The following is a 7,546-nucleotide window of genomic DNA, read 5'->3' on the forward strand; positions in this document are numbered from 1 at the left end:
ATAATAATAATAATAATAATAATTTTTTACACCTAAATAATTTAGGGGGGCTTTAAGTTTTTTAGGGGGGCTCCAGCCCCCCTAAAATAGGCCTAGTGACGCCACTGCTTCACACTCTGGAGGTGAGCATCATAAAGCTGCAGCTCGCTGATTCTCCTCACATTATGTCACGATGCAGATGAATTATTAATATCACATCCTTTTATTGCTCTGAGGAAGATGAGGAGGAGGAGGGAGCGGGGGGGGGGTGTTGAGTGGGTTGGTGATGAAGCTGCACCTGATGCCCCCCCCCCCCCTCTGTAATCAAACACAGATTTGATTCTTTCTGTTGCTGCATCGACGTGTTGGTTTTTTTCTGAACTTCCTCCTCCTCCTCCGTTCCTTTGTTTGCGCGGCGCGCATGCGCGCTGGCTGCAGGGTGTGGATGGAGAGATGCCACCTTGCCTATCAATAGGATGGAGAGGAGGAGGAGGGTTTCTTTTCTTCACCGAGCTTTTTTAAATCAATCCAGATAACGTGATAAATAAAGTAAAATATGCTGCTGTCGATGCGTTTCGATCAGAAAACCTTTTTTWATTTAATTTAGTTTCCTTCAGCCGTGTGTGAGCAGAGCCACGGTGTTTGTGTTTAGCTGCTTCATCCTCCTCTAAACTGCAGGGAGACGGCTCCATCTCCTCGTTTAGTGAAGGTTGAAGGTGTGCTGCAGAACACMGATGCACTGAATGAATGGATTTTGTGTTTTTGCTTCAAATCTTAAACAATCCTGCAGATTTTCAGCTGAGCTCCATYTTAAAGTCTGCAGATTTGCAGCATTTTTTAAATTCAAAGACTCTGAGGCATCAGCAGCAGCTACGCTCGAACTGCTGCAAATATAAAAACTGTAAAAACTCATGCATGTGTTGAGATTATACACTCTGAAKGAGCAGAAAAACTGTAACAAAATGTGATTTCTGCTTTTAGAAAGCATCTTCTTCTCTTCACTCTTTCACTAAAAACACATTTATGTTTTTAACCGATTCCTGTTTGAAGCTGGTTTAAGTTTCTGTCTTTAAATCTATAAAAACTGGAAACGTTTGACCGTCTTCAGGCGCCGCAGCAGACAGAATGACTCTGACGTTAGTTTTCTGAGTTTCAGACATTGGTTTCAGGCAGGGCTCTGCAACCTTTATGATAAAAGGAGCCATTTCTGCTCCTTGTCTCACTAATAAAACGTGTCCAGAGCCACAAAACAAGCTTCAACTGTGATTATAAACTGGTGGTCCGCGGGCCTTTTCAAGGCCTTTTTGGGAACTTTTCTGGTCAGTGGAGGAGACATTAGAAAACTAAAGGAATATTGTTATTATTATTATTATTTATTATTATACACATCAGGACAAATAAAAATACCATATTCATGTAAACGAGAAAAAAATACTGTATATAGTTTATATCGAATTTCATAAAAACTAACTGAACTATTTAGGCACATTTATTTTCTAATTCTTAATATTATGTAGACTTCAAATTCTTTAAAGTTAATTCTGATGGATTTGAGAGATCAGAGAATGAAAATTGAATATTTAAGTAAACAACAGGCTAGCATGAGCTAACATGTTTTACTTTTTTGTATTAGTAGTATTGATCACATACAGATTTATTTCTGTTGTGAGTATAAAAAAAAACAAATTATGTTTGGTTACATTTTCAAAGAGCCACTGCAGAGGGACCAAAGAGCCACATGTGGCCCCAGAGCCACAGGTTGCAGACCCCTGGTTTAAGGTGTTCTAGTTGGTCATTTATCCGGCTCCTGATTGGCTGCCAGGAATCCATCCCTGTTCGTTCAGCCTGATGATGAAGATGATGATGATTCATCACTTGCAGCTGCTGAAGGAGGACAGCAGACAGGTGGAGGTGTCATCTCACTCACTGACAGGAAGTGGTCCCCGGATCAGAACTCATGGAGGTCTTACAGAGTCTTTGCTCTGGTTTTGATCTGGCTTCCTCTCGATCCAGAAACGTAATGTTTCCTCAGATGGGATTTACCTGCTTAGAGCTTAAATGAAACCCAAGCTAAAAGCTAACTTCAGCTTTTAGACTTTACATCAGCGTGTTTCATGTTGCATCCTGTCTCTGACACAACCTGGGCTCGAACCTGCAGCCTCAGGATTATGAGACGGTGACGCTGTCCACTGATCCACTGTTAGCATCATAACAGAATTAGCATATTCGTAGCTACAAGCTCAAACTGTAGCTGAGGCTACAAGAGAGAAACAGATCGAGTTTACGCAGATTTCAGAACAAAAGGTTTTGAAGAGATCCTGATGTGTTTCTACGAGGAGTTACAGAAAAATAAATAAAATAAAAAGAAATYAAAGTCTAAAAGTCGCAGCAGATTATTCCTGATGTTTTAATGATTGTGTAAAAACTGCTGTAGACGGTCTGGACTCTGGTTCTGGTCCCTGGTTCTCTCTCAGCAGCGAGTCCTAAACTCAGACTTTATTTTTTGTTTTTAGAGGCGATAAAATCGAATCTATTTTTGCTGTTTTCATCAGTTTTTTTCTTTCTTTCACTCGTTTTTATTTTCACAGCTGCTCATTTCTCTGGAACCGTATAAGAAGGAAACAGTCGTCAGTTTTCTAAGTTTAACTCCAGAGCAGCTCTGACCTGATAAGACCTTCATCCTGTTTTTGGCCTCAGTTTGACGTTTCTGTGATCGTCTCTGCAGCCTGACAGGAACGAGGAAGTTGTTCAGTTTCCTGTTGAAGGTGTCTGACTGGAAATGACTGGAAACTGGGGGAAAAAATCTTTGTTTTAGTTCAGTTTAAGCTGCAGTGGAGTCAGATGTTTGTCTCTGGTGACCTCTGACCTCTCTGTGTTTGTAAACCGGCTTCCAGTTTGCATCAGTTTCAAAATAAAAGCGTTAAACTGCAGGTCTCATCGTTGCCGGCGGCCTGCAGTAACCGTGCAGCAGAGCGAGCTCGTATCCTGGAGGTTTGACGGCGATGCAACACGTCCTCGTCCTCGGCAGCTCCTCCACAGCGAGCGCCATCTGTCACATCGCCTCATCTTCCAGGAAATTACTGCTCAGACTGAAAGCCTCAACATTATCTGATACGTACCCCGGCGGGGCCCGAATGAACTCGGCAATCTCAGCTTTGCTCCGTGCCGAATCCCAAATCCACTCAGCCGTCCTGGTGGACGTTTAATCAGCGGGCCGGGGCAGATAAAGGGACGATCCGCCCGTCTGTCCGTCCTCTGATTTCATGCAAACAGCAGAGACGTGATAACACTCTGACATTTATACAGTTTTATTAACCACCGTCTCATTTTTACATCAGCCAGGATGTTAGCAGCTTTTATTGACAAAGAATCTGATGAGATGAAACCAAAAACTATTTCAGGATTTGTTCCAAACTGATTGAAGAACTAAGAAGTTTTTTTATTGTTCTTTCCTGCAAACACTTCCTTTAAATATGACATCATTGATTAGAGAGCAGTTGACTGGAGTCAGAGTCAGGTTTTAGCTGTTCTTCAARCATCTTCCTGACAACGAGGCAAAAWCAGAGGARTGAATAGTGAARGCTTATTGCTAAAACTTTAGCTGAAAGCTGCTGAAATGGAGCTGAAAATGTTTTAAAACAAAACATTTACAGCAAGTTCAATTTGAAACATTTAAGAAGCACAAAAAAGGAGAAACTAACAGAAAAATAGAAGAAAGGAGCAGAATTATAGCTGTTAAAGCAGAAAAAAGCTAAAATTAGCATAAAAACAAGCTAAAGGTAGCAGGCACAAGTTAAAATTAGCACCCAGATGGTGAAAGGGGTTTAATTACTGAATATAGCAGAAAGCAACTCAGAAGTAGAAATAGCTCAAATTAGCAGAAAGAAGCACAAAAAGTATAAATTAGCAGAAAAATAGCAGAAAGAAGTAAAATTATAGCTGAAAATTTTTTACAATTAAAACAACTAAAATGTGCAGTAAAACAGTTAAAATGTAGCTGGAAATTATACGGAGCACAAGTTTGCTGAACTCAGCAGAAATGAGTTGTAATAAAGGAGTGTATTTAGCTAAAAATAACTAACCTTAGCCAACAGCTGAACATTAGYTAAAACTGTGGCAAATAGCTGAATWTAGCAGAAAGCAGCTGTAAAAAGCAGAAACAGRTCAAATTAGCAGAAAGAAGCACAAAAAGTAGAAAATAGCAGAAAAAGAAGCTAAAATTAGCTCAAGGAAGTTAAAAAAGAACAAGAAGGTGCGTTAAGATGTAGAAACATTTTCAAGGGTTGTTGAAAACAGCTCCTTTAATTTTCAATTGGAAAAATGTGACTGAAYAAGTGAAACAGCTYAAAAAGRACAAATAGCTGAAATACCAAAGTCAGAATGTCCTGAAGGAGCTGAACGTTTTGATTRATTAATTGTTAAAGCAGCAGAAAAACTGCGGAACGAGACACGTGCTGAAAAACATCCTGAAGTAAACATGATCAACTCCATCAGTGGTGAGAAAATATTTATATTTTTTCACTTTCTGACTAAATGACAGCTAAAATATCAAATTAAACTGTAAACTCAGGCTCAGATGTTCATAAAGCAGCAGCTTCTGTTTGATGATTCTCTGAATAATCCTGTCCCCTGAGCCTTCCTGCCGACACAAACCCAGCTTTAATCTGAAGGACGAGACACTTCCTGTTTGTCTGGATTGTTCTTCACTCTCCTCCAGAAGAAACCGAGCCGCTGCTCTTTCAGAGCGAGGAGACGCAGTCTGAAAATAATGAGCTGGAACAACAGAGTTTATATCTGAAGGAGCTCGGCCTCCTCGCCTGCCAGTCTCAGACCCAGTTCTGTCAGCTCCCATCACCGGCCCAGAAACTCCACGGATCTCTGCGGCCGGCCTTCTCTTTCTGCAGCCGCGGCGCTAATCAGAGGCTGTCAGGACCAATCGGCTGGGTGTGGGAGGTGTTGATGAGCTGCTGCAAACAAATAGTTCTGCACACGGTGCTGCTTTTCTACCTCCGCTTCTTAAACACCTCACAAGCAGAAGTTCAGCGTAAAAAAGGAACGTTTTGCTTTTTAATTTRGGAAAAAGTTTGAGGAACTTTTTTTAAAATTAATTTGTGTATTTATGAAAAACAAATCAGAAACGCCAAATCAATAATCTGGTCTTTCTGATCATCGTGTTTTAACATCGAGGAGCTGAAAATCAAAGAAAATCTGCTTCATTAAAGTGATTTTATCTAAAATAATGAGCGACATGAAGAYTCTGGACTGAGTCCTGCATCCTCAGAGTCCAGCATGGTGATGTGCATCTTGGCTCGAAGCCCCTTTTTGTGTGTGTGTCTGTGTGTGTGTGTGTTTATAGTTGTCTTTGTCCTTGTCCGGACCTCCACCCGGCTCTGCTGACACCAGGTCTCTCTTTGTCTGTCTGTGACTCTGTTGTGGCTGGAGACAGTGGACRCCCGCCACGTCCTGTTTCATCCACTGCTGTCCGTCCGTCCYTCCGTCTGTCTGTCCTGTTCAGGCAGACATGACGGGGTAAAAAGGCCAGAGTGGGTGTCTGAGTCTGCAGCGCCTGAAGCCACGTTTTACTGATGCATCACAAAAGCTGAGCCTTTTCAGGCACAGAGCTGCAGTTTTTTTCTTCACTGGCACAAAAAAGAAAAAAAAAACTAAAAGAGGATGGATAAAAAACTCCCATGACTCAAAGCTCATTCATCACTTTGTCCTGTCATCCTTTCAGGCGAAGCTTTCTTCATATCATTAAAGGAGCAGTTTGCASGGTTTAGTGCCATCTGGTGGCAGAGCTGTGCATTACAACCAACAAAATGGCCTCACTTCCTGTTTTTATCTAGCCTGGCCCTCGCCTTCCYACACAGTTCTGCTCAGAAGACAAGGATTTCTTCAGGAGAATTTTACCTGGCCCAATCAGCAAACAGAAGGCAGAGTTTTGAACGATAATGTTGATTTTCTYCGCAGTGTCTGCTAGTTATTTTAGCATACAGCAGTGGAGGAAGTGAATGAAGCCAGTCTGTGRTGATAAGGCTTCCAAATTAAAATAAAATTGTCTGAGAAAGCAGCAGCTCTCATTTACAGTCGTCTCGTTCAGCTCGGTGCTTCTCTCCTCTCAGTAGGGTTGTTTACAGCACACYTAATTTCCGGTTAGCTTCTTAGCTTAGCCTCTTAGCCTCCTTCACAGTGGAGCTGGCACYCATACATCACGGCCAACCGATCCAATAYTTTTAAARTTCAACAGAGGCCACGCCTCCTGCAYGAATCYRTTCTCAATAGCCYAGAGTCCAGACCCTCTGTACGAAGCAAAGGGTAGGACAAGGGGCTGGTTTTTACCAGGCCAGTTTTTAGCTTCTAATTTCAGGTACACCTCAGCTGTGTCTAAATTCAGGGTCCGGGTCCTTGGTAGACCGTGAATACCAGAAAAAAGTGTCTATGAATTTGTATGATCTTGTCTTCTGCTTTATTCCCATCCCTACCCTGGTGTGATAACTCTAAACAGAAGCAAAAACAGACCAAAATTAGCAAAATATAAATATATTAGCAGGATAAATGTCATAAAACAACAAAATTAGCTTAAAGGCAATATGTTTATTTCTCTATACCAGCTCGTTTGATTTCTGACAAGAATAACATTAAAAACATGTTTATACACATGAGAAAAGATTTAACAACACAACCTTGAAAGTTTAAATTTTCATACCACCAGATTTTTATTTAAAACTCTTCTCCTGTCTCTCGATCGTCCACCATTACGAACAGGAAAAAATCTCCAGTCGATCTGCAATGCATTATGGGATATGCTGGGCTGAGAAGGATCCATCAGACCCGTCTCTCAAATTAGGGACAAATAAGGACACATTTGTTGGCCACACTGGAGAAGTCTTTGACTTTGGACAGCCTCTGGTCTTCCTGTGAGTGGACGATGATTTCAGCCTTCAGAGGACGCAGCCCCTGATTCTGGACACAGCCGATATGGTACGGGTGAGGTGTAGAAACCACGACTTCTGGTTGAAGTGGAACTGCTGTCGCTCAATGAAGAGAGGACTCTAAAAACCGGCTGGTTGAACAGCAAGAATCTTTATTTTTGCAGTCCAGGAGATTACAGCCAAAAAACAAATTGTGGCCTTCAATGCCAAATGATTCACCAAGTAAGAAGATGAAGACGAAGGCCAAGAGCAGGGGCGTACAAGGCTCTTTATAGGCTTTCACAGATGTACCATAAATCTTGTCACGGTATACCGTCTTCCTAATATGGTAATATGTGCCGAGCTCTGAAGCTGGAAACTAAGAGGCATCACATCCGTGCATTCCTGAGAAAAGACCCCCACTCTTGGACACTGCATAACGGGCTAATTAGTCCCGAAAGAAAAATAAAGGATTGGCTGTAAATCGAGAAAAGATAACACCATAGCCACTGCAGCACAAAAACTTTCCTGTTCAGATTCATTGGATAATAACATTTGTCCATTAGCAAATAAGTAAATGGTACAGCCTACAATTTAGAGATTGTCTAATGTAGCTAATAACCTATTTTAAGTCTTAAGCACACATTATTTTAAAT

General features: G+C 41.4%; 1 protein-coding gene across 1 annotated transcript in view; it reads left to right on the forward strand.

Moving 5' to 3' along the window:
- The window catches only part of basp1 (brain abundant, membrane attached signal protein 1), a 42,789-nt gene that overhangs the window by 1,088 nt on the left and 34,155 nt on the right, over window positions 1-7,546 (forward strand). The gene's annotated exons all lie outside the window — the stretch shown is intronic.

Source organism: Austrofundulus limnaeus, unplaced genomic scaffold (assembly GCF_001266775.1).
Source record: "Austrofundulus limnaeus strain Quisiro unplaced genomic scaffold, Austrofundulus_limnaeus-1.0 Scaffold315, whole genome shotgun sequence".
Lineage (NCBI taxonomy): Eukaryota > Metazoa > Chordata > Actinopteri > Cyprinodontiformes > Rivulidae > Austrofundulus > Austrofundulus limnaeus.